Below are 26,548 nucleotides of genomic sequence, written 5' to 3' on the forward strand. Positions count from 1 at the left end.
CCTTCCCACAGCTTCAGCCTGTGGATGCACAGCATTAGAGAATATCCCCGTCTAGGGCATGAGGTGGTTGACGCAGGCAGAGATGGGTTTAGCCAAAGTGTTTCCCAAAGCAATTGATCTTTGCTTCAGGAAGTGCAAATCTTTGCAAAATCAAAATAGACAGACACATTAAGGTGTTATGTGAGCTCTGGTAATTCCTCTTCAAACCCTGCTCTGAACCCCAGGCCAGAGACCAAGTGGGTGTCCAGCCCCCCGAGATGGCTCTGCATGGTACCTGGTGCACAGACACAGGGGTCATGTACTGGAGTATGTGTACAAACCCCATGGCTCACATTAAGTCTTCTGTCAGCATCTGAACCTTTGGAGGTAGAAGAAGAGCAGAGGCTGAGCAGCCCAACAGCCTCGTCACACTCAAACTCTGGTCTGAAGTGACAGATTGGCAGTCTCTGGTCATGCTTGGGGCATGGCTGGGGAGAGGGTGCTTGAGGCTGCTTGAGCTGTCCTGACTGCCAGGTGCAGCACGCCTGGTCAGGCTGCGACCCCTTGCTCTGGCCAGAATATGGTCCATTCACACAGATGACTCCAGTGCAATAACTCCGGTGATTTTGCCCAGGTTTGTCTCAGCATGAGCAATATGCATTGAAACTTGCTTCTAGAGAAAAAGGATGCAGTAGAACCAGAACCGTCTGCTGATGTGCGTCTGACATGGGTTTACGTATCTCAGAGTCCAAGGTCCAGACTTGGAAACAATCTTGTGTGTCCACTATAAAATCTGCAGGACAGCTTCTGGACAGCTTCTAGACAAATGTACCCCTCTGCCTTGCTTTACAAATGGATCATCAAAGAGGGATGGGAGAACAGAGGCTCCGGGCCCTCAGTTCCTGCCATCCTTCATCTGGAGAGCCTGGATGGAGGTCGGGCAGAGCAACTTGGTGGTGATGAGAGCTGAGCTTCCCCTCCAGTCTGCACCTGGTGCCATGTGGCCAAGCTCTTGGCATGGGAGGATGCACAGTAGAAAGGAGCTGAGGGGTCCTTCACCCACCTTGCACTGGGATGAATGTCCATGACAGTCCAGGAAGACTATTCTGCGCGTAAAAGCTCTAGAGCCCCAGCAAAGCCACCAGCTTGTGTGGAGGCCACAGATAGCCATGGGAGACCCACCAACCTCTCCAGAAACAGGCAAGTGAAGGACCCCTCTGAGATGTGCAGATGTACAGATGGCCACAATAAGTAAAGGGCTGCTACATCAGCAGTTGAGACTAATTTACTGAGGTGGACCAAGCCCTGCATCCCTGTACCCCCAAAAATCCCATGGCTAACAGCACTTAATTACTCCTTTAATGACCTCTTCAGACTGCTTTCAAAACCTATGGGGTGGCTGTCTTATTCCTGGGTGAGGGCTGCCACCACAGAGAAAAGCCTTTATCTCCCTGGGCTTGTGTTGTGGGTGGCACATCAGCTAGAGGAAAACCACACTCGCTCTGCCTGCCCCTACCTGTGAGACAGGCAGAAACCCCAGCACCCCAGGCTCAGGAGTGCCCAGGCAGGCACATTTCTTTCAGGCAGCACTGGAGCATCCCTCTCTGCAAGAGGACAAGGTTAGCCTGGAAACACTTGGCATTTCTTCAGCCTCAAGGGACTCCTTCCTTCCCGCTGCCAAAGCTGTCCCCGCAGCAGCTGGTGCCCGTCCCTGGGGCAGCAGCACACCCAGTGCGGTGCGCGTGGCTGCCTGAGGGCTGCACAGACCTGTGGTGTGGCTGGCCGGGGCACACGCACCCGCCCAGCTGAATGCGCTGCGGCACTGAGGTGTGCCTGAGCAAGCTGTACTGACACGGAATATTAAGCAGGTATTGGAAATCTCCGGGGCTCCTGTCCAGGAGAAGCAGCATGGTCAGTACTAGCCTGTAGGCATGGCATGGCACTGCACTGTCACTCAGCCTGGGCGCTCCTGGGTGGGGAGGCCGCACAGTCTGCTGCAAAATCTGCATCTTGGATAAATCAGTGACATCTGCAAGAGTGGCACGCGAGGTCTCCATCCCTGGTGGCAAGATCAGACCTCACTGCTTTACGCGTACCCAGGTGCAGAGCTGCACGCAGAGGCCTGCAGGCAGTCGTGCGGTGGTGGGTGCTGGTGCGCTGCTAGAGCAAAGTCACTGCCCCAGTCACACAGGTGACATGATTCAGGTCACAATCCCCAACCTTGGGAGAGAGCCCAGGAGCCTGTGCCAAACTCCTTGCAGACCTTGGGAGTCCTCAGGGCCTCTCTGTAAGCAGCAGCACATCCTGGGCACCACCAGGCCCCTAACGATGCTGTTTCTCCCACCTCAGGGACACTGGTCAGGAGAAAGGCACAGGCACCCAAAGAGCCAATGTCCTGGCAGAATAGTTGGCTGCAGATCAGCCTCTGCCTTTCTCACTGACATTCTGTGGAAGCCAATAAAGCTTATTATTTCTCTAATTTTCTCATTGCTTTCTTTTGTATTTCTTGCTGTTGCCTAGCTGAGCTGTTGTGAGTAACCACCTTCATTTGCATTTTGCCTTTCCTGATTCCAGTTAACACTGGTTTCAAGGTAAGTTTGAAAAAGTAACACGTTTCTCCTTTGGGGTGGGGCACATCTGTAAATCAGGGCCACAGTGGATGTTCATGCACGTGGTGGACAGCACAGTAGCCTCCACCCAGCACATCACAGGTAATGATGGCCCCTCCATGCATCCCGGTGCAGAGCTGGCCATGCTCCCTGGGAGGAGGCAGATCCTCCATGGGCAGTGAGGTATGGGGGTGCCCTGAGCCCAGAGGAGTTTGCCGAGGCAGACTGTCACAATCCCCCTTTACAGAGGCTCAAACTTTATTATTGTTGTTATTTTCAAATCAGATCAGAAGGTGGTGAGCCCAAAGATTGTGCAATGCTGGCTGCTGGCAGCAAGGTTGTCCTCCAGGTGATGCCTGACCCCAGGTCTGTTCAGCTGAGCATCCTGCTCTCACAGGGATTGCATCCTGCACCCAGGAGGATTTGGCAATAGCTGAGCTCGGCACTTAATTATGCTTTCCAGAGAGGCTGAGGGGTGTTCCAGTACTGGCATCAAAGGGTGCTGGGTCCACGCAACAACAGAGCTCACGCTGGCCTTGTGAGGGACCAGGTGGGAATGGTCCCAGTTTGGGTGCACCACTCAGTCCTGTTTGGGTATCACTAGCACAGTGAAATACTGACACTGGGACAGTTCTTTAAATCACCTTGTCCAAACTGAAGCAATCCCACTCTGTAAATAAAAGAGATGTGGCTGGATTGATAGATGAGTTTCCATTAAAAAATGATACATTCTGTCTTTCTAAGTCCAATTTTGGGGCCCACAGAATTGAGAAGCTGGAGGGGTATCAGTGACAGATGACCAAGATGGGGACAGGGCCCTTGAATACAGATGGAGGATCTGGGCTGGTTTCCTCTGGTGAAGAGCTACCTAGGAGCTGATCTAAGATCAGTCTACAAGTACTGGAAGGGCAGTTACAAGGATGATGGAGTTAAATCCTTCCTGGCAGTGCCTGATGATACATTAAGGAGCAATAACCACAAAGTGAGTCCTGAAAGGTTCAGGTGGGACATTAGGAAAATCCTTTCCTTGGGAGGATGGTGCAGCCTTGGAACAGATAACCAGAAAGGTGGGGGAATCTCTGCCTGTGGAAGGTGTTGAGGCTCAGGTAGGCAGAGCCATGGCTGACCTCATCTCGTGTTGGTCACCAGTGTGGTGCTGGGAAGGGACCTCTGGAAATCTCCAACGCAACCACCTGTGGTCCCTTCCCACCAACACTTCTGCAGTTCTATAATGAAGATGTTAAGATGTCTTCCCAAATTATATCTGCCAGGCGAATTCTCATCCAGGAGGGGATTGGTTTGTATCTTGCTTTACCATCTCCTAACAATTGGCCCACCATTGCATGTACAGTGATGAGTTGTTTAACCACCCTTAGGCATTCTTTTGAGACCAACTGACCAAAAAGTGGTTAATCTGAAAATGAGCTGCTTTGGTTTTCTGGTCATGAAGTACCAACTAATTCCACTTTCACAGGTGTTCTACATACAGAGGCCAAGGTGCTGCTCTGGAGACAGAGGGAGGGTGTAGCAAAGGATCGTGTTGGTTGGCCAAAGGTTGACCAGCACAGGATGAAAATGAAGAGATTGGGTACAGGCATGCCTGGTGGCTAGAGGAGTAGGCAGGACTAGGGAAAGGGGAAGGCACTGGAAAGGAATACTTTACATGTGTTGACCTATTGTATACAGAAAAAGAATCTGAACCTGGGGGACAGGGGAGACAAAGCATACACATCAGATCTCAGCAGTGTCTACCAGTGCCATCCACGGGCAATGAGCCAGCCTGAGGGAGGAAAAAGGGTCAAGGGTAAAGATGTGGGTTGGAGCAAGTGAGAAAGGATAAAGGAGAATGCTGCAGAGAAGGAAGCCCTGCCTCGCTGGGAAGAGCACGGTGGTATACTGGTCTGTGCAGGAGACCTGGAGGAGGCATGGAATGGGGCAGGTGTAGCTCCGCAATAGGTCTATGTCACTTGGTTGCATCCTCTAGGTATGATCTACATGTATGCAGTGACAGGCACCTCCAGAACACACTGGCACTGGCCAGCAGTGCCACCTGCTCTCTGCCCAGGAGCCCTCCATGACCAGTATAGCCAAGAGGACAGCGTCTGTGGGAAAGCCAGCCAGCCAACACAGGGCATCAGTGCCGGCTGGTGCTGAACAAGCCAGGACTTCAGAGGGTGCAGTGCAGGGCTGTGCCAGCATCCTGGGCCCAGCAAGCAGGATGGCTGCACAAGGACTGCACGGCACTTAGTTAATCAGCCCTGAGCCTCAGCAGAACTAATTTGATCCAGCAGAGTTTCCTTTTGGTGCTGCAGCTAACTTGCTCAGAGCATCTCTGCATCAGCTGGGAAGATGGAGTGACTCCGCACTGCCGGTCCTGGCCCTCTTCCCAAGCGAGCAGGAAGGGGTGCTGCTGGGGTGCCGAGCCGGGGGCGGAACTGCGGCTGCTGCGCAAAGCCCCCGAGCGCTGGGTGACCAGGAACCGGCAGCCCAAGGAGGCCGGAACGGGAACCCCACCTCCGCAGGTTACTCTCACCGTTAGCCAGTGCTGGGCCGGCCCCCGCCGGGCCGCTCCCTGCCCCGGTTCTGGCCGTCTTGCCCTGCCCCAAGCCCCGCGGCCGACCCACCGGGTCTCCCGGGGACCCCCCGGGGAGCGGCACTCCCTCCCCTCAGGCCGGCGGCCCGGGAGCCGCCCCCACGCCTCCCCAGCCCTTCCTCAGAGGGGCCGCCCCTAGGCGCCTTCACGCCTCTAGAGGCATCGGGCGCCGGGAGGCGCCGGGCCGGTGCCGCGCACAGGCCCTCCGGCGAGCCGGGGCGATGCGGGGCGGGGCGATGCGGGCAGAATCCCGTTCAGGCGGCGGGGCAGGGGGGCCCGGTTCACATCCGGGGAACGGGCGGCGGACGCGGACGTGGAGGGCGCGGGCGGGGCGGTGGCGGGGGGGCGGGGCGCGGGGGCGGCGGGGCGGCCAATCGCTGCCGCGCTCTCATCGGTGCAAACAGCAGCACAATGGAGCGAGCGGCGGGCGCGCTGCAGCCAAGCTTGGCGCGGGCGCCATGCGGCTGACGGGCTGGCCGACCAATGGGCGCCGGCGCGCGGCGACGGGCGACCAATGAGCGCGGGGCGGGGGCGTGCCCGGGCGAGGTTAGGGTGTCCTTGCAGGGTGCTGGGCTAAACTTCACCAAATAATAGCTGTTTGTATTTGGGCGGCCGAGGAGCCATTTTAGGTAAGTTCTGCCCCGAACTTTTGGGTTCGCCCGCCCGGCGCGGCCGGGGGCGGCGGCGGGGCGGGAGGTGGCGGCGGCGGGGCCGCGCCGGGGCGGCGCTATGAATGAACTCGGCGGCGGTAGCGGCGCGGGCCGCGGGGCCGGGGCGGCCGCTGGGCCTGTCATGGCTCCGGCCGCGGGGACGGGCCGGCAGCGGGCGAGGGGCGGTGGCGCGTCGGTCCCTCCCGGCCGCGCTCCCCCGCTCCAAGCGGCGGTGCGGCGGGCCGCGACCCCTCTCGCCGGCCCTGCCCGCCCCCTCTCCCCCCTCCCCTCTCGCCCCGGCCCGCCGGGCGCGGGGAAGGCCGGGCCTCGCTTGCTCCGCGCCGGCAGCTCGGGGCCCGGCGCCCCCCGCCGCCGCGGCGGCCCCGGGGCGTGCGGGGGGCCGGGGGCGGAGGCGGGGCGGGCTCCCCCGGCGCTGCCGGAGGCTCCTCCCGGCCGGGGAGGGGGGAGCGAGGCCCTCGGTCCCCCGCACCCGACTGCGCGGCGGCGGGGTGCGGAGTGCCGGCAGCCTGGCCGCGGGGCGCAGCTTCCCGCCGTCATTCCGGCCGCAGTGCTCAAGAGAATCGATAATTCGGGCTTTAAACTTCGCGGGCGGGGGGGAAGCGGGTCCCTGTGCGGGCTGGAGGCCCCGGGGCACGAGCTTCCCGCTGCCCGGCCCTGCCGAGCAAGGGCACCCGGGGCGGCGGGAGCAGGGCGGGGGGATGCGGTTGGAGGGCCGGATCGGCGATCCCTGCTGGCGGCGGATCCGTCCCGCTTCGCCCGCCGGGCGCGGAGCGGACGTGGATCTGTTGTGACATTGCAGCCATGTCACAACAGAGAGGCATCGCAGTCACGTCGGAGTCGCGTCTCCCCCGCGCTGCAGTCATCTCGCCGTAGTTGCCCGGCGCAGCCTCGCGTCCCTTGTGTTTTGGCGGCTGCGTTGTGGGATTCTCCCTCTTCTCACCAGCGACTTTTGCTGGCGATTGAGGTGGATTTTAGTCTCGATCAGCAAGGTTTGTAGGGTGAACGCTGGGAGAGAATTGCATGCAAACAGAATGCAGAAAGATGAGAAATCATCTGCCTGTATCGCTGCCTAGCATGCACACCCGTCTTGGAGCAGCTTACGTTTTCTCTTTTTATCCGTTTGCTTTCCTGGCAACTGCGCTAAACTTGCAGTAGAGTTGGGGACCATGAAGGCCAGGCAGAGCACCTTGGCACATGGAGAGCTGGTCCTGCTTGCTCTGCTGCCGGCCTTGGATGTGGTAGAGCTTTTCAGTAATTTTGCTATGAAAAGTGGTTGGTTTGTTTCTTGAGTGAGTTGGGATGTGTTTAGCCAAAAGCTCAGGCTTTTTCATTGTTTACCTCCTGCTTGGGAAATGCAGCAAATGCTTTTGGGGCCAGAGAATGAGGTAGATGGTTTGCTGTGGTTGTGCAAAGTGTCCTGTGGGTCTGTGCAGAAGCCTCCAGCTCCCCTCTGCAGTCACTGGCAGAGGGCTCCTCGGGGGCAGACAGATGTGGCTTTAGTTGTTTGATGTTTATCCCTTATCCCTTCACTTGCAGGGCTACAGAGGTTTGGCAGCTGGCGCTGCCTGTATCTTTTTAACTGGTGTGGGGTCAGTTGGATTAGGGTGTTGCCAGAGGAGAGGGAACACTGAGCTCTACAAGTATTTTCTTCGCTGAAAGCATTGCTATTGCTTTTGGGCCCTGTTCAGGTGATGGCACAGGAATAGATGCCGCCTTACCTCTCCTCACCCTTTGTTTACCTCGTTCGCATGGGAGCTCTGCTGTGCTGCTTTGCAGAGACATTGTTGTTTTGGTCTAGCTGTTGAAGTATGAAGAAATAACAGCACATTTTTGCTCTGGGAGTAGATTCTTCCTGGAGTAAATGGGTTGTTTCTCTCCAACGGGGTTGGTTTTGTTCAAGGCAGCCACTGGGTTCCTTTCCCACTTGTTTACTGGAAAATTGATTACTCTTCCACTACAAAGCTTAATGTTGTTGTCTGGTTGCTTTTGGAAAGCTAATTTGGCCCATTGTTTCTGAATGGGTACAGCTGTCTGAACTTGCAGGGCCTTCAGGAGCGTTGGACATACTGCGGAGTCTACTTCGCTGAAAAGGTGGGAAGCGTGCAGCTGTGGTGTGGTGAAGCTGATTCAATGTTGCCCCTCAAGTGCTTCGAGCTGTAAAGCACGTTCACTAGTAGAGTTACATTCTATCAAAATGTAGCTTGTGCATGTAGCTTGTGCAGCAGAACTGGAAGTATGTATTATTAGTCTTCAAATAAAAGCCACAGTCAATGAGAGGATTTGGAGAAGGCTGATCTTAGTTCGTTTTTGCTTTCGTGAAGTTTGAAGCCCATCCTGCAGCAGTGGCTGTTTATTCTGCCTATTGTCTCATTCCTCTGAGCAGAGACACCAGTTGCCCTGTTGCTGAGAAGGCAGTCTCAGCCCCTTACTGCGGGCCAGTACGGATGTGTTAAAAGCTACCCTGTATGAATCTCTGAAACTAAGGCAGCTCTTCTGCTGTTTTGCCGTGCTTGCAGCGTGCAAATAATGTGCTGTCAGGGTCCCTCATTACCTTGTTATGAGCGCTGCTGTCTGGTTTGGTAGTGTATGCCTTTTCAATGGCTGGAGTTTACCTCTGCCTCCATTGTCCTGCGTGCTGGCGTTAGGGGAGAGTGGCTCTGTCTAAGCTGCTGGTCTATGGCAACTGGCCCTGGATATGCCAGTGTTAGCCCTGATGGTCAGTGCTGTGGGTATTTTTGGGGTCTGTTGATTTCTAGTGCCTTGGTGAAGGAGGCTCTCAGAGGAACGTCTCGTTTTCCTGACTGTTTTTTACTGTATTTCTTTAACAGGAAGCAAATCTCTGCCTCCCCCCTTCCCCCAAGTGTAATCTCAATAATTTTTAAGATTTTGTCTTCCTTGAGAGATCTTTAATATTTTCCCAAGAGTTTCTCCAAAAACATAAATTTTACAGGTCGATAATATAGAGTTCTACTTTAATGGTTTGTGTTATTTTGAGAGAGGTTTGTACAAGCAAGTGAACTTGTTTGTGTGAGATGGCAAAGCTGAGAGCTCAGCTGCTAGAGCAGGCCTTTGTTTTTTGCATGAAGCTGCGGTGTCCTGGCCTGTCTCGGGTTTGCAGAGACAAGAGCTAGTATCCTGCACATCAGCTTGCCCTTGTGAAGGAGGGGAGAGGGTTGATCAGCCTTGTACGGCGAGTGAACCCTTGGTGCAGGAATGTGGACTCGGTGTGTTGGGTCTGGAAAGCAGGCATGCGTAGGGAGGCTTCTCTGAAATTGTCTTAAAGAGACACTGGCAAGCGCGGTGGTTGGATGCCTTACTGGGATCCAATACTTACTGAGAGAGCTGGGAGGGCTTGTATTCATTGCTCCTGTAAGTAGCAGTGAAAGCATTTCTCCCCCCTCATCCCCAGTTCCCTGCTTGAGACAGTGGAGTCAACCTCTGGTGTTGATGACTTCGCTCTGGTCATCTGCAGAGGCAGAGCTGTTGCTGGAGGCCAGCAAGCTGTGTAAAGGGGAGAGAAGCTGGTCAGGATGAGTGGTCGAGTAGCAATGTTTGCTGCAGGCAGTGTTGGTGACAGTGTGCAGGGTTTATATGGTGGGTTCTCAGCACCCTGAAAAACATGAAAAGAGAGTTAGCTTCACCCTGGGAACAGTTGCAATGTCAGTGCCTGCATTGCCACCGTGGTGGTGGGACCAAAATCCTCTGGATAGCAATGTGCTGCAAATGCTGTGTTCAGCAGTGCCTGTCCCAGCCAGCCTCCAGTGATCCTCAGGCACAAGCCCCTGGTGGAAGTAACAGAGCTAGGGAAAATTGACCAAACTGTCAGCAAAAGGGGGAAAATGTGGTGCTGTGGTTGTCAGCTTGTGACATGAGGAGACTCTGATTTTGTTTTCTAATATCTCAGGCTGGTGCAATGTGTTTTCCGTGTGATAGGACAATGCCTTCAACTTTCCCTTATAAGGGAAAATCTGGTATGCAGCCTAGCAATCTGCCAATATGTGGCTATTAATTTTTAGCATTGTTATGTTGGATGTGTCCAGTCAGCCTAACAAGTAGGAAATACCTGGTATGCTGTGGCTGGGCTTTAGCATTTGAGGCCGGTCCCCGACAGATATCTGGGAAAAGGTTGTGGCTCTGCTCTGGGGAATGCCTGAGCACACTCAGCTCCTCGGGAAGCCATCTAACAGCTGGGAGAGTTTGGTGCCTGGATGTAGGGCTCCTGCCCTACACTGTCCTTGGGCCCAGTGCTCAGAGAGGAGCTGGGGCCTTGGTTGTGTTGGCACCAAGGAGGTCAGTGGGGCATTTGACCCATCCTTTGTGCAAGGACCTTGCCCCTGCAGAGGAAATAGTGCCTTGAGGTTAAGGAGTGTGCACTGTTTCCATACTGTGGCCTGTTGCCTCTAGGGGATTCCCAGCCTCTAGGGAGTATAAATCCTGCTCTAACAGGAGCAAAACACTCTTTTCTATACAGAAAAGAAAGTGAGAAGTGTGGGAAACCAAGTCCCAGTCCATCTTTGTTTTTCCTGTGGGCGCTGGAGATGTGCTTGCAGATGTGTGTTGGGTATAGATCAAGGAGTGCGGGTGTTATCATGTTGATGAGATCTTGGCCTTGTTATGGGGTGCACGTCACATTTTTCCAGCCCTGGTTTCTCTGTGAGGGGTGCTGCTCAGCAGCGGACTGATGGTGGTATTGCTAACATCTATCCTAGGAGGTACAGCATGTTGTCTGCAGTCCTGCCTTTGCCCTAGCTTTGTGCAGCCCTAATCTTGCACTAGTATAGGTAGTCTTATCTGGTTGGGTTTTTTCAGGGTGTTTTTGGCTTTTTGATTGTGTTTTAACTGCTGAGATTAAGTCTAAATCTCGTCCGGTGAAGCTTTCCGATGCTCGCCTGGCTCTTTCTGCCATTTGGCTCAGTTGTTATGGGAAGTCTGGGTTGAAATACAGGTAACTTTTTGCTTCCTTTTGGGGTGACTGTGCTGAAAGCAGGGGAAAGTTATGCTCATTGGGGTTAATTTACAGGGTATCTGTGTTTCCTAAATGTTTCCATAAAAGTGTAAGACCTATGGAGCCTTGCTTTGTGTTAGCATAGAAGGAAGCAATATTTGGGGTCAGGCTGGTGACCCAGCCCCGTGAACTGGCTGCATGTACCTGATAACATTATTGCAAGGTAGGTGCAGATAGGCAGTGGAGGTGCAAGGTTGTTTTGTTCAGTATCTATGTGGTCCTACAGCATGTGTTTAAATTGCAGGCTGGGAGCTCTTCCACAGGAGCATAGGTGGGAAGGGCATGAGCATGCTGTGAGGGACCCCAGGCCAAAAACCCATGCAGACGCCTGGTGGGAGAAGCACGCTGGGTTTCCCTGTGGCTGGCCTGCGGCCTGTGTGCATGGGGGGATGCAGCACCTACTGGGCAGCACCTACTGTCCTGAGAGTTGCTAGAACTCCCTAGGATGTAAGACCTCCACCCCTTCCCCCACGTGGTGTATCATTTGCATTTCTTTGAAGGTAATTGAAGGACTTCAGCTACCAGGCCCTCCAGGTTAGCCACTGCTGAGACTTTTGGTCCCTCTATATTGCACTAGGAATAGATATTTGTTGTATGTTATAACTATTGTTATAGCTGGGTTTCCTTCAAAAAACTTCGTTGTTAAACCTCTCTTAAGAAGTCAAGAATGTACTTAGATAACTAAGTTGTTCTGTGTGCTTTCTGGGTTTCATTTTGCTCTTTAACGTATGCTCAATGGCTACCTTTGAAGATGAATTCCAGCGTTAGCAATGTGCCAGTGTGCTACACGCAGGAACAAGGGTGATGCAGGATTGTGGGGACTTTCACTTTTTTGACGTACAGGCAGGTGAAGTATTGGTTCTTTAAGAAACGTTAATGCCTTGTTATATATGTGCATTGAGGCAGAATTAAAGTTAGTCCTAGATACAAGAATAAACATTAGTGCTTTGCTATAGACGTGCTGTGAAAGCTGCTATTTTTGTGTGAGCCGCTGCCTTGAGTTCTCGAGGTCTTGTGCACAGAGTGCCTTTAACCCTAAGTGTTTCATCCGCTTTGGTTGAACTTAAAACAGACTTAAGATAAAATGAAGCTTAAGTGTTCGGTGTCTGTTAATTGAGGATCAGAGAAGAGAGAGCCATTCCCCCTTGATGACTTCTATATATGTGCATGGTGCATCCTTGTACCCTGCACTCGCTTAGCCTGGGAAGGAGAGCAGTGGGGTGTGGGAATGCACAGCATACTGCTCTGATTTGTATGCTTCTCTGCTTGTTGCTTTAGGGCAAGCAAAGCCCTGTTTCTCAGTGATCTTTCTCAGTCCCCGTAGGGTGCCCCTCACCAGGGTATCTGAGCTTTTCCCGTCATGCTCGTTTGTGCATACATAAAGGCAGGTTTCTCTCCTCCACCGCAGACAGCAGAGACTGTGCTCTGTTCACTGTGTGGTGATGTTGTGGGGAGGCTGACTGAAGCCAGGCTTGCTTTTACTGTGAAGGTGCTGAGGTTTGTGGTTACCCTGATTTCTTCAGAGAAGTGGGTACAGATTTGTGGGACAGTCACAGTGACTGCTCCACCTCCTTGCTCTGGAGGGTGAGAATTTCTGTCTGAGAATAACATTGCTGTTTTGGAGTTGGGCCAGTCCCACATTGTGCTTTGAGAGTGAGGACCAGGGTCCTGAGTCTGGAAGGCAAAGGAAAGAGTGGGTCATTATGGGCACAGGCTCTTTGAAGCATTACTAGTTGTAATTTCGAGGAGCGTGGCCTCTCTAGGAGCCCTGCAGCGAGGTGTGACTCTGCAGGCTTGCAGGCTATGTGTGTTTGCATAGGTACAGCTGCACCCACATCTGACAGGGCATAGTGCACTGTGTGTGGAGATACGGTTATCTGCAGATGCTGCTCTCTGGTTTCAAGATAGGCTCTCAGCTGGCTGCTCTGCTGAGCAGAGAGTGGCATTAGGGCTGAGGAGTTCTGGCCAGCACTCCTAAACCCTATCCTGGATCCAGCTCTACCTCCTGTTCTTTTTGCCACCCTGAGCTGGGAGATGGAGACGTCTGACACAGAGCAGGAGTGGATTTCAGGACCTTGTTGCATGTTAGTTCCTCCGAAGATGAATGCTGAAGGACAGGGTCAGAAAATAGGTGGCTTATCCAGGTTCAGAGGGAGAGGATGTGTGGAAACCATGTTGGCATGGATTTCTGACAGGTATGTGCAGTAAGAGTGGGCTAAGACATGGGTCTGTGGGGCCTGTGCTCTGCTGCTGTGCCCAGAGTTTGTGTGCCTGGCCTTTGTGTTGCTACATGTCAGAGACTGATGTCTGTAGGCCTGCCAGGCAAGCAGGGACAAGAGTCTCTTGGTAGTTTGGTGCAGCTGATGCCATGTGCTTGCCCGCTGGCTAGCTGGCCCCATGAAGATGGAGCTGGTTGGCCAGGAGGGTCTGGACATGGTGGGCATCTTCTGTGTTTGTGTCCTGAATGAACACAGCTTGATTCCAGGAGAGACCCAGAGCGGCCCTGCCTCTGCGCTGTTTGAAGGGGCTTGGTGTGCTCTGAGGTCCCAGCTCTGCTTAGAAAAAGGGACTCTGCAAAGATGGTGCTCTGCAGTCAGCATTAGTGATTGCAGCTTGGTCGTGCTCTGACAGGAGGGGTGTGCTCCCTCCCTGTGCAAGTGTGGACCTCTAGCCTGGTGAGGTTGATGCTTTCTCCACTGCTCCCTGAGCTGGCCTCTGAGTGAAGGGCTTTATGAGCTGGGACAAGAAGGGGACATATATGCATTCGGTAGCATTTTACTTGCAGCATGTCTGGGCAGGATTTTGGGTGCTTGCTGTTTAAAAAGGCTACCCGAGTGAATTGCCTGTATCTGAGGAGGGAACCAAACCTGGTGTGGCTGAAATCCAAGCATTTGCACATGAGGAACTGATGAATTTCTTTTTGGCACTTTCTCTCTCCTTCCCATGCTGGAGTGTTCCTTGGGATGTTGTAAAGGACAGAAATGCAAGGAAACATTGAGGTGACTGAGAGAAATGTATCTGAACTATGAAGACTATTCTTCAAAGTAGCTTCATCTGACATTGTGGAGAACTTGTATCCCAGAGAGCTAAATTCAAAATAAAATGGAAGCCCTTGGAGGTAAACTTCAGGGAGTTGCAGTCCTTGCAGGGCAGAGCAGTCTAAGTGGAGGTGCATGTAAGGATGTGACCTGAGGGTTGTGGGGTAGCAGTGCTCTTTGTGAGGGGTGTTCTTGCTCTGTGTTGCATCAGGAGAGTTAGCTATGTTTTGCTTTCTCTTCCTGTTGTTTAGATGCTTGGGAAACAGGTCTGATGCTTCAGTATACAAGTTCTCAGGCTTGGAGAACAGCAGATTTCTGTCTTGCTATTTTGGGCTGAGGTTTGCTAGTTTCTCTTAGGATGCACAGGCAGAACAGATGCCATGAGCCATGGGAGCTCACCACGGCATACAGTAAACTCTCAGGCTGTGGTAGTTTGGGATGATGCCTTCCTGGGTGCTGAGGAACAGCTTGGCTTCCCCAGTGCCTGGCACTGTCACAGGCAGGGGTCTTGCCAGCTGACCTTTCCTCTCCCTGGGGTGGGGTGGCTTGGGTTTGCAGCGCCGACTGGGCAGGTGCAGCCCTTGTGTGTGGAGGGGCTCCTCTCCAACAGGGCAGCATCAAGCAAGTGATCATCTCTATAAGCTGGTGGTGGAGATGTCCTGTACTTAGGGTGGGGTGAGCAGTGTAGCAAAATGTCCTTTTGCTCCTGGAGGTCCCTTCCACTCCCCTTCCAACCTCCACTGTGTGTGAGAGAGCACAGAGTGAGCTGAGCTTCCTTTGCCAACTGGGTTTTGAGGCCCCTGGGACCAGGATGGCCGTGCTGCCTAGCCCGAAGGAGAGCTGCTCACTAGTCGCACACCAAGATGTAGCTTGGGATCAGCCTTCAGCGCCTGCAGTCAAAAACTGTGGTGTGAGATGTGGCTGGGGTAGGCAAAGCAAGGCTGGCTCTGCACTTGCTTCATGCACCATACACCCCTCCCCGCTCTGCAGCCCATACACAGGCACGGCATTTGGCAAAGCAGTGCTGTCCATCCTGCTTGTGAGGCCCTGGAAATGCTTAAAACACTGACTGTGCTCTTGTGGCCCAGCTGCTGGTGGCTTGGACACGTTTAATTCAGCTCCTGGCTTGGATGCGTTTCTTAGGGCATGTTCCCATGGTCTATTCACTAGATGAAGCAGGGGCAGGTTGGCAGGAGGGCGTAAAGTCTGGTTCAGCCTCTTACTTTACTGTGGTTATAGCAAGAGGGCAATAGGGAATAACTTAAAGCTGGCAGCTAACAGCAGCAAATGGGGGTGTGGGGACATCAGCTGGATGGCTGGCAGGGGTAAGGGTGATCCACCATGGAGGTCTACAGCAGGGAATTTCAACTGGAGAAGACTGACAGAAATGCCTGAAGGAATGATTTTTAGCAGGACCTGACTATAGTGGGGTCTCTGTCACCATTGGGAGCTGTGGCTGGTGTTGCTGGGCCATCCTAGCAGGAAATCTGCTCTGGGTGTCAGAGCTCCATATGAGTCTACAGCCAAGTCTTAAGGTGCATTGGAGGTGCTTGTTCATCCTCTCAGTGGCCCTGTGAAGGCTGATTTTTATCCCCACTCTACAACTGGAAAGCAGAGGCACAAAGGGCTCTGATTGCCTTTGAGGAGCTGTCTGCAGCATGGCAAACCTGTTTTCTGAACAGCTTGAGTTTGCTGTGCAGGATATTAGCAACAGCAAGAGGGAAAGATCTGTGCTTTCAGGAATGCCATCTCATTTTTTGGCTGTCTGCCTTGGGATAGCTTGAGTTCAATGCTCTTCGGTGTGTGGCTCTCAAGCAGTAACGTTATAAAAGGTTCTTTGGCCAGCTGTCAAGGTGTACCAGTTGTGCTGGCTTTTGTAAACCTTTCGTACTAATTTATTAGTGCTGTGGGCAAAATTATGTGCCTGGTGCCATCTTACAGGGCCGGTGACCTTGAGGATGGACTTGGCTAGCTAAGTGAAGTTCCAAGTGCCTGTGTGAGAAATAAAATGCAGCAGGAATATGTGCAGAGTGCGCAGGGTGCTGGTTTGTGCTGAAACATCTATATCCCTCCTGATAGCTGGAGAGCAGCTGGGTGGCTTGCCCTGTTGCTAGAAGCCTCTGAAGCAGCTGGCAATAAACCCTGTGCTCCCACAGGCCCAGTAATTCAGAAGAGGCTTTCCTTATGCTACTGGGAAGTCTGGCTCCTCATGACCACTGGTCCAGGAAGCCAGGAGGAGCTGAGCCCATGATCCCACCTTTGCCCAGGGGCCAGGAAGCCAGGCACTTCAGAGAGGAGAGCCTGCTTCTAGCACCAACAGTGTGTCCTCAGAGCTATTTTGCCCGTTTCCATCTAAAACGTAGCCAGGCTTGTGTTGTCACTCAGACCCAAGGCTTTGCACAGTCTCCTTGGAAGCCTTGTCACATATTCCACTTGGTACATGAGGCTCCCTGCCTTGTGGAGGAGCAGATCAGGTGTACAGTCTCAGGCTAAGGAAGAGGAGTTGTCCACAATGCATCTTTTTGTTTGCTGAAAAGCTGGTCCTGCAGCTGTGTTGAACTGCCATTATGAGGAGTGTGCTTCTGGCTCCCAGCAGGCGAGGGGAGAGGCTGCGAGCTGTCTGCCTCCTACCTGCAGCAGGGCACCAGAGGGGTAGGAGAGGTGTGCGGGAAGCTGTGGAAGTGGTGGTCCGCCCAGGCGTTATTGGCCTGTGCAACTTGGGACTCCGCTGCAGCACGTGGATACAGATACTGCGCTTGCCCTTACGTTAAAGTGGGAAGTTAAGTGCTGGGAGTATGGTGGGAGAAGTGGGAAAGCTTTATAGCCACCTGCACAGTCTGTTCCTTGGACACCCTATTTGTGTCTGTCCTTGTTGTTTTGCTGGTCAATGTGCTGGGGCTGGTGAATAAGTGGAAGGAAAACTTGGCACTGGTGATGGAGAAATGGCTTGTTAAGACTTGGCAGAGGCAGACAGGGCAGTTAATTTGGCCTGTGTGGTGGCCTGGGTTGAATGCCACACCAGAGCATGTTTGTGTTTAATGGGGAGCAGCGGTCTGGAAAATGCCACATCAGTGTGATGGGCTTTGCTGATGTGGCAGGAGCTTGAGCTGGTGATGCTCTTGACAGGGCACGCGAATTGTGCTAGTGGGGTGCCACCCTGCAGGGAGACGCTGTGGGCCCCCTGCGTGCGTAGGAGTGCTGCATGTGTTCATGCACACACCAGTGCACCCTCACCCATGACATCCTGGCCCTCGGCACTGCTGTGGGTGGTCACGGGCCTGCCCCCTGTGGGAGCCCAGCCTGCTGGGTGCCAGCTATGAGGCTGGGCAGGCTTGGACTACCTCCCTTCTCTCTTCCTTGCCTGCATAGGTACTAAGCTGTAGAGTTTGTTTTTTTTTTTCCCTCTGTTTTTTTCCTTGCTGATATTGAGGATTAAAATCTACTGCATGGGGCTTATGAATTTGGAGTGAGACTCAGCCTGTTGATCAGAAGACAACAGATATAGGCTTGAGAACCCTGTCTCACTCCTGGCAGCTCCTGCACACCAGGGCAGCGGGGTAATGGTTTGGGTAAGGGGGTGCAGCTAAGGCTGGGTGCATTCCTGTTCTGCAGACGGCCACCTCTCAGCCCCCCAGTGCCGCTTTGGAGTGGTGTGTCCCCTCATTTTGAACTCTCCATGCAGGTGATGAGAGAAATATATTTTAGGGTGAGCTCAAACCTGGTTTCACTCTATTTAGCAACAAGCTGGAGTGCTGTGTCTTCGTGCGCACGCTGGCTGGCAGACATGGCTTTGCATTTTGTGATGTGCCTTCGCTGAACAAAACCAAAAGTGTTCCCAGCTGGTCTGTGGCTTTCTCTCCCCTTGTGCTGCTGGTCCCTGCCTGCTGCTGTGCTCACTGGAGTCTAAGCGAGCCCTCAGTTCTCAGCCCTGTGGCACTCTGCAGCTTTGAAATAACTGCTGAAGGTCATTGTGGTTATGGTCTTGGGTTAGGAGCTGCATTTGAAAACTCTCCAAAAAGGAGCTATTGCTGTTTTTGCCACATGAGCTTGTCATGAGAGTCACGAAGCACAGCTGACTGAAGCTGCATTACCGGGGGCTGCATCCAGCCTGCGTGTGCTCTCTTGCTTGGTGGGTGCCAACAGAGCATCCTCTGTGCACAGGCAGTGGCACTGTCCCAAGTGCATCCCTGGGATCTCAGATGTGTCTGTCGCTTAAGGGCTGAGAGCTTGCCTGGGAGGGCTTGGGAGCAGAAGTGTTGGTGCTGAGCAGGCTCTTTGGAGGGGGAATGCTGTGAAGCGTTGCTGTATTCCTTGTCCCATGGAGCAAGTGGCAACGAGATTGTGGCTATTTCTTGGCTGCCCATCAAAGTCTTGTTGCTCATTCATCTGTGGGGTGGTGGAGGTGGGTGTCCTGGGAAGGTGCTGCGTGGCTTGCCTGGCAGGATTGCCAGCATGCACTGGGTGTCCTTATCAGTCCACCTCTCTGCTCTGCTCCCCTGGCCCCACAGAGAACACAGTTAATCCCCCCCCGCCCTATTTTTAACGATTAAAATATTTTAAGAACAGAAAATTGCTTGGAGCACAGCTGTGACTCCCCTGGGGCTGGCTGTTGGTGCGATGCTCTGCCCATCCTGCCCTGGTCATGTGCACCTGCCTGAGGGGTGTTTGCTGCCTGACTTTGGGATATTCGGACCTCTTTGTACGCTCCTTTCTCTGCTTGCTCTCTTTCTCTTGCTGTGTGTCCTGCTCAGGGGAGCAGGGCCTGTGTCTCCTTCCTGTTGGGGACAAGGAGCAATGAGGGAGTATTAGGGCAGTGCTGAAACGGAGAGCATTTGGCTGCTCAGTTAAGCCTCTGCAGTTGGGATGCTGAAGGGGTCTTGCTTTCCGTAGCTGTGTGTGCAGAGCTGGGAGGCTGCCTCTCCATAGCCTCTACTTGGGAAGGAAAAAATGTGTGCCGTAGCAGCCTTGCAGCAAGCTCACAGGCTCCCCAGCCCCCTGCCTCACTGCTGCTCTCTTACTAAACTACCAGGTTATTTTTAACTTGGAAAAATTACAACCCAAGATTTGCATTCTCTACCCCCAGCGGAGGGCTGGAGGCAGGATGTGGGGGAGGCACTGCGGAGGGCTGGGAATGCGGCTCACTGCTCCGACAGGCCTGTTTCAAGGGGCTCGTGCCCCCTGCAGCACTCTGCCTGCTGGGCTCCACATGCTCGCCGAGCTGCGAGGCTGCGCAGAGGGGAGGCGGGGAGGCCACTTCTCTGTTCGACGCGGCTGGAGTTTCAGCATGGATTCCCATGGTGAATGCACGGAGCAGCTGCAGACACATAAACAAATCCTGCTGCAGCAGGCTGTGGGGAGAGAGTTGAGCTCTGAGCTGCCAGGCTGCTTGCGTGACAGCCTGCAGATGGGTGGCTTCTGACGGGGGCTGGATACCTCGTTCAAAGAGTATCCCATAGAGAAGCTCTGTGATTGAGCGTATTGTGGAGGAGCAGCCGGCTGGGTTGCTGTTTTGCCCAGTGGAGGAGGCTTTGATGGGCCACGCAGCCCTCCCTAACTCAGTTTGCGGAGAGCTAGGTGGGAGGAGCCAGGGAGAGAAGTGTCACTCTTACACTGTATTTCTCTTTCCCCCTCCCCTAGCTCTGCCCCTTCAGTGTTTTGCAGGCAGTTGTCAGTGCTGGTCTCACCTGCCTGGATTTCCCCGAGTGAGCAGAAGCACCTCTCCAAATCCGGTGGCAAGGCCCACAGGAATGTAGTTGCCTGAGTCCCTCTGGATTGCACCACAGATACTCAGGCTTCAAGCTCGGGTAGCTCTGCTAGCTGAGGCGTGTTTGTGCAGCCCTGCCTGGAAACAGGAATTGATAAGGTAGCAAGAACCAAACAGGACCAGGGGACTGCAGATGTGTCTCTGCTGTTTGGTGCTTTGGAGAAGGGTGTAGGTCAAGCCAAACAGATGGAGGACACTGCAGGCTCTGAGTTCTGCTCTCTGTCTGTCCCAGCTGGACCCATGGGCACTCTCCTGCTGCTCACCTGCGGTGTGGACGCATTAGGTAGGGAGGGTGGCTGATGCCTGGGCCATGCTTGGTTTCCTCAGGCTTGCTGTCTGCCTTGCCAACAGCAAAGCTGCTGGGTGGAGAGTGCTCTGGAGGCCCCTCTGATGGGCAGGTGCTGCCAGGCCCTGGGGACCTCTGCCCCAGCTTGCCTGGGGGAGCCTGCCAGAGCCCATCAGTCCTGGCCTCTCATCTGCTACTCTGTAGTGCTCCTAGTGATTAGGGCAGGAGTAGCAGGGCAGTACAGCAAATCTCTTGGCAAGCAATGGCCAGTACTTATTTTCCCTAGGTGTCTTCAGGCAGATGAAGGCACCTTTGCTCCTTTGGGAATGATTCATGTTTGCTTGCCAAGGCTGGTCCCTTACACCCAGCACACTGATCCAGCTTGGCACAACATGCTTCTGGTCGGTGTGCTGATGCAAGAGGCTCTCCAGGCTGTGGGATGGGGCATGCTTTGAGATGCTGATGCTGTTCCTGTGCCTCTGACCAGTGCCAAGTACCAGGACGCTGGGAGCTCTTGCTGGAGCAGCAGTATTAATGCCTCAGCTCTGCAAAGGCCTGAAAGGTTTCACATGGCGCCTGACCCTGATACAAAAATGACGTGACTCAGTGTCATCTCTGCATAGTAGGGAATGGCTGCTGACTACTATCCCCTTTCCTCAAGGCTGTAAGGTTTGTTGTCAGGCATGAGATACTGCTCCTTGATGTTTGAGCCAAGGGCTGCTGCCATGATGACAGCAGGTGGCAGAACAGCTCTCAGGCTGCCACAGCTGGAGCAGCACCTCTTCCCCTGCAAAGAGCTGCTTCTGTAGCTTGTGTTGAGGCACTGGGGATGTCCCTGCCACCCTAAAATGGTGTGTACACACAAGAACAGCTGCTGACACTAGCATAGGAGTTGGTGGTGTGGGGCAGAAGAGAGAGTCTTCTGAAAGGTCTTTGCTGCCCCATTGCCTGATGTCCTTGTGTTTGGAAGGACTGAGCAGGGCCTTTGGGCTGTGGCTGTGAGAGCTGCCTGCAGGTCTGTGCTGCTGGGAGTGCTGGCTCCTGCTCTAGAGAGCTCTGAATCTTCTCATCAGTCTGTACTTTGACCTCTTCCAGCTTTTATCAGGGCAGGTTAGCACATCTTCAGGTACCAGAGCAGCAAGGGTGTGCTGAGCCTCCCCAGCTCCACCTGGGTTAGCTGCAGCCCCTGACCCTGACCTGCTGCAGGCCAGCGTGCCTGGGCAGCAGGTTTGGACCTATAACCCCTGACAAATCTGCTCCCTTCAAGCTATGCCCAAACACTGGGGAGATGCAGGAATTCCTGAGGCACTTCAGCAGAGCAGACCGGCTTGTCTGAAAAATCAGTAATTTCATGGCATGGCTGTGCAATTCTCCTCTCTTTTTATATCTCCCATGTCTTCCTGCTAGTCCCTTGGGGCTGCATGCAAAGTGCTGTGCCTGTTTGGGATCTGTATTTTCAAGGGATCCTTTCTGTAATCAAAACTATAGGAGGGAGGAGAGAGAAAAGCCACATGATGTTGAGATGAGTGAGGCTTGCACCCCTCATCTGGAAGGAAGTGTCACTAGAAGCCTGCTGACAGATGGAGGTCGGACACTTCTTGATGCCTCTATCTCAAAGGAGCTGCTTGCAGTGAGACCTTGTCCTTGGCATCTCCCTGGAGCCTGAGCCTGCTGTGCTGTGTCTGGCGCTGTTCTTGTGGCTGGGAAGGGGCCCCTCGCACTGTGGGGAGTACGGCTGGCAGACAGGGTCAGCCCAAAGGGGGTGTGTTTCCAGTGGGGCCAGTGCCAGTTGTTTGGGGGATGAGTGAGAATGTGTGGAGATGGGTGTACTGTTCTGGAGTACTTCTCTGGTTTGTAACAAGCAGAGGGGCTTCCAGCCTGAAGCGTGGAGCTCCTATTCCCCTTGAACATCTTTGATGAACCGCAGAATGAGTTCATCTTCCAGCCTGCTATGTAGGAAAAGCATCTGTGAAAACTGCTGATCTCTAAATGCTGGCTTTTAGCTCCTGGTGAGAGTGGGCAGCTGAGGCATGGACCCCAACTCATGTTTTAGGCATGATTTAAGATAGTTTTGTAAGCCTGCAGTGTCACTGTGTGCTCCTGGTTGGCAGTGTGCCGTTACCTTGGACCAAAAGTAGTTGCTGGTGGGGTTCCTCACCTCAGCAGTGGCGCAAGGCAGACACTGCTCCCACTGGACCCAGCTTGCTTTGCTTCAATAGCAGATGTCAGGGGCTCTCACTTCTGGCCTGCAACCCAAGTAACCCAGAGACCTATTAAGAAGCAAATGCAATCTCTTTGCGGGATTTTTATCACTTCATTGAGATGTGGTGCACATATACAGGGTGCCGGGTGGCTTGGTTGTGTCAGTGAATGTTTGCCATGGCTGTGGTCTGAAAATCAGAATTGGAATGTAGCGTGTAGTGGCACACGTCAACTTAAAAGTGACTGTGGTGCCTGTGGCTGCAACCCAGGGCTGCTGCCTGTTTCTGCTCTTTGCTGCAGCAGCTTTGGAGGGACTTTGGTGCAGAATTCCTGCTTAGAAAGTGAAAAGAAAAAGCGCAGGTTTTCTGAATGCATTATCACCAGTGTTTCTGGCACATAGGTGGACATGCCCACGTGCACTGGTGGGTGCCCCACATCCTTCAAGAGGTGGCTTGTGAGCACTGCTTGCTCTTTGAATGCCAGCTCCTGTAGTGCTTCATTCTTCCCTTGGAGAAAGCCCTATGTCCCTTTTGTTCATCCTTCTGAAGAGAGTCGACAGTCTCTAAGGACCTGATGGTTGGGTGTTGGTTTTTGTTTTAACTGCACACATTTCCTGGCTGCAGCTTATTTCTACAGATAAAATCTGTTCTTTTTCCCCTTTGACGAAGGAAGCCACCTGCTTCTCGCAGGCAGCTGAACATGACACTGTACTGCAGGGATGTGCTCTAATAAAGTAAAAGAATTTTCATTTGTGCTGCCGTGCTGAATAAGGAGCTTTCTTGGGCAAACGCCATCAGTTTCTGCAGATGCCGAGGCCTCTGCTTTGTCTGAGTTTGTAGCCCTTTTGACTGTTGGCAACAAGCCTATGGACACAACCTGGGGGAACAGGCAGGGCTGTTCTCATGCCTGCCCCAAGGTGGTACCTAGCTGCTGCTTGCAGGCCAGGGCTGAGGTGGCCTTGGGGGTGCTTCTGAGCTGTAGCAGTGGCAGGTACAGCTCTGCGATGGGGCCTGGGTGCACCAGGCATCAGAGAAGACAGGGGAAGGCAGGGCTTGAAGATAGTAGCCAGGGCAACGGAGCCGGGAAGTGAAGGCAAAGCAAAAGCAGGACTGCGTTCAGAGCTGCTGATTCCCACCTTCCTCCCAATGCTGCAGATGTGGTTTCCATGCAGGAAATGAAAGTTGCTCTGTGGATAAAAGCTATGAATAAAACTTTCTTTCTGAGGTGCCTTGGTGTGTCTGTGACTGAGGGGCTGTTGGAGCATCTGTTCCTGTTGGGACACAGAACACTTGAACGGATATTGGTGAAAGTCTGCAATGTAGGAAGGCCAGCCTGCACTCAGAGATTGTACTTTATATATATATATGTCACCTATGAGGCCCATCCTTGTTGGTTGTTTTGTGGGTATCGTGGGAGCACATGCAGGAGTTGGAGAGAGGGAAGGCCTCAGGCAAATATGGACATGTCCCTAAGGGAAACACAGGGGCAGCCCCTGACTGTGCCATCTGCCCTACTGGTTCCCAGGTTTTGTGAACCATAGAATCATATTAAATTGGAAAAGACCCTTAAGATCATCAAGTCCAACTGTTAACCTAGCACTGCCAAGTCCACCACTAAATCACGTCCCTGAGCACCACATCTATGCGTCTTTTAAATACCTCCAGGGATGATGGCTCAACTGCTTCCATGGGCAGCCTGTTCCAGTGCTTGATAACCCTTTCTGTGAAGAAATTTTTCCTAATAGCCAATCTAAACCTCCCCTGGCACAACTTGAGGCCATTTCCTCTTGTCCTAGCACTTGGGAGAAGAGACCAACACCCACCTCACTACAACCTCCTTTCAGGTGGTTGTAGAGAGCAGTAGGTCTCCTATTTAGGCTAGGCACCCCCAGTTCCCTCAGCTGCTCCTCATAGAACTTGTGCCTTAGAACCTTCATCAGCTTTGTTGTTCTTCTTTGGATGCTCTAGCAGCTCAATATCTTTCTTGTAGCAAGGGAGCCAAAACTGAACCAAAGCTTCATTCCCCTGCACTGTTCCACCAAAGTACTTGTACTGTTGGGACCCTGACCACTGTCCCTGCTTGGCTGATCCTCACCTCTGTGTGTGTTATATAACATGGAGGACACCTTTTTGCTGTGTATCTTGGTGAACAATGAACTAATATTAGCCCAGCTTTTTTGGGGTGATGCTCTGCCAAATCAGCTGGAGTTTTGGATGTGAGACCTCACCAGCAGAGTCTCCTAAAAGGCAACTAGGATGTCAGCTGAGAGCAACTTGGATGTTGCAGACATCCCATTGCCTGCTCTTGGAATATGTGACCTGTGGGCACAGTCGTCTTCTGCTTGTTAACACATGCTATGTTTTCAGCTCATTGGCTGTGGAGACCGTCAGACTTGTGGACCAGTCTAATTACAGCTCGTTCCCGCAAGATATGTTTTAATGTAATTCAATCTTAGGTGGTGTTGGTGCTCTCTGTGATGAAGCTCCTCTGTGCAGTCGGAATAATCCTTGTCTAGCTCTTACTGTTTTGCAGTGCAAATCTTTGCAGTGCCTCAGGCTGGCTTTTTTGTAAGGTTTCAACAAGAATGGATGTTGTTTTTGAGGAAGAGGTTACAGAAAAAGGCAAAATTTGATCTTTTTCCTGTTCTTGTAAAAATTCAGCCAGCCTCAGCAAAGCACCAGCCTCTGAAAACAAACATTTGATTTTAAAGAATGCTGCTTGTCACTGTGCTCTACCCCTTTGCACCTGAATGAAGGAGAGCAGAAGCCTGTTACTGTGACTGTCTTTGTGTCACTTTAAATGGAGAAGTCATCTTTCTCTCAAACCTAGTCCTCATTTGCCTGCTAAGCCTTAGACTAGGACCCCCAGGCACTGCACGGGTAAAAATTTCTCCCATCCCACGTGTATTGGCAGCCACCTTCCAGCCCCACTCCAATGGCAGCTCTCATCCTTCAGTCCTGTCCCTAGCCTTCATTGTCTTGGGAATGGGTAGACACAGCTCTGAAGCTGTGTTGCAGGCTAGAGACTTCTATCACAGGTCTCCTGACTGTTTCCTTTTGGCAGCCCCTTTCTAGCTCCACTCTGTCTGCAGCTCCAGGCTTTCTCTCAGGCCTAACTCCCCCTTTTTGGGGAAGCTGTAGAGAAGACTGCTGAGCTGTTTTCCAGACCAGAGGTTTCTTTAAGCCCCAGTCTCTTTGCAGGCCCCAAATTTGCTTTGGCAGGCCATTTCCATGCCTGCTCCAATTGCATCTTTAGGCTTTCTCTTTCCATTGGTGTTACCCTAACCCTAATTTTATAGCTGAACCTTTTGACAAGACCTGCTACACAAAAGGTGATTCCCAGCCAAGGTCTCTTGGCAACCTAAAATAATTTTTGGCAGCCTGTTTCTGACCCTGTTCCAACTGAAACCCTAGGCTTTTGCTTTCTGTCTGTCTTAACCCTAGTTCTCACTTTCTATCTGAGCCTTAAATGTGGAAACCCTGGTGAAAGAGTTCTCGCAGCCCAGGTCTCTTGGCAGCCCCCACTTGGCTTTGGCAGCCCCTCTCCAGCCATAGTCCAGCTGCAGCTTTCTCTCTCTCAGCCCTAACCCTAACCCTGGCTCTAGTTCTCATTTTCCCACAGAGCAATAGAAAGGGCCCCACAGCCATTGCCCAGATTAAAACTTTGACCCAGCCCACCTTTCTTGGTAGCCCCTGCTTGGCTGTTGAAGCCCCAGCCCAGGCTCGGCTGTAAGCTCTCTCTTTCACTTAACCCTAACTCTTTATTTTTTGTGAAGATCTGTAGGGAAGACCCCTAACCCATTGCTTGCGCCAAAACTTCCTCTCAGCCCAGGACTCGTGACAGCTCTCGCTTACCTTTGACAGTAACTTTCCAGCTTTGCTCTAGCAATAACACCAGGCTTTCTGCTTCTCCACCCAAACCCTTGTTTGCCTGCTGGGCCATAAGGAAGGGTCCCCCAACCATTTCCCAGTGAAAGGTGTCTCCCACCCCAGGTTTCTTGGCAGACCCTTTCCAGCCCCACCCCAACAGCGAGTGTAACTTCTCCTTTCAGTCCAGTCCCCAAGCCTAGGAACTATTTTCCAGCTGAACTGTAGGGAAGGCCTCTGAGCCATTTCCCAGCCCCAGACATTTTGGCAGTCCCTATGCCTTTTGGCAGTCCCTTTCCAGCCCCATATGAGCTCCAGACGTTCTCTTTCTCTGAACCCTAACCCTTGTTTTCCAGGTGAGCCTTAGTGAAGCCCCCTAGCCATTTCCCTGATGAAGGCTTTCTCCCACGTGAAGCCTCTTGCAGCCCCAGCTTTGTGTGAGTGAGCCCTCCCTTGCCCCACTTCTGCTGCATCTCTGGGTTTTTTTAGCCATAACCCTGATTTTCCTGGGAGGTTGTAGAGAAGACTCTTACTC

At 53.0% G+C, this 26,548-nt stretch overlaps 1 protein-coding gene across 8 annotated transcripts in view; it reads left to right on the forward strand.

Annotated features, from left to right (window-relative positions):
* The first annotated feature begins 5,571 nt into the window (after positions 1-5,571).
* Positions 5,572-26,548, forward strand: part of CHD6 (chromodomain helicase DNA binding protein 6) — a 93,976-nt gene continuing 72,999 nt past the window's right edge. For 7 of the 8 annotated variants that reach the window (XM_075108482.1, XM_075108488.1, XM_075108484.1 and 4 more), the window contains exon 1: positions 5,573-5,810. The gene's annotated coding sequence lies outside the window, so the exon portion shown is untranslated. Of the gene's footprint in view, positions 5,811-26,548 lie in introns of all 8 variants that reach the window. The other variant, XM_075108490.1, reaches the window with a different exon arrangement.

The sequence above is a fragment of the Phalacrocorax aristotelis genome, chromosome 13 (genome assembly GCF_949628215.1).
Source record: "Phalacrocorax aristotelis chromosome 13, bGulAri2.1, whole genome shotgun sequence".
NCBI lineage: Eukaryota > Metazoa > Chordata > Aves > Suliformes > Phalacrocoracidae > Phalacrocorax > Phalacrocorax aristotelis.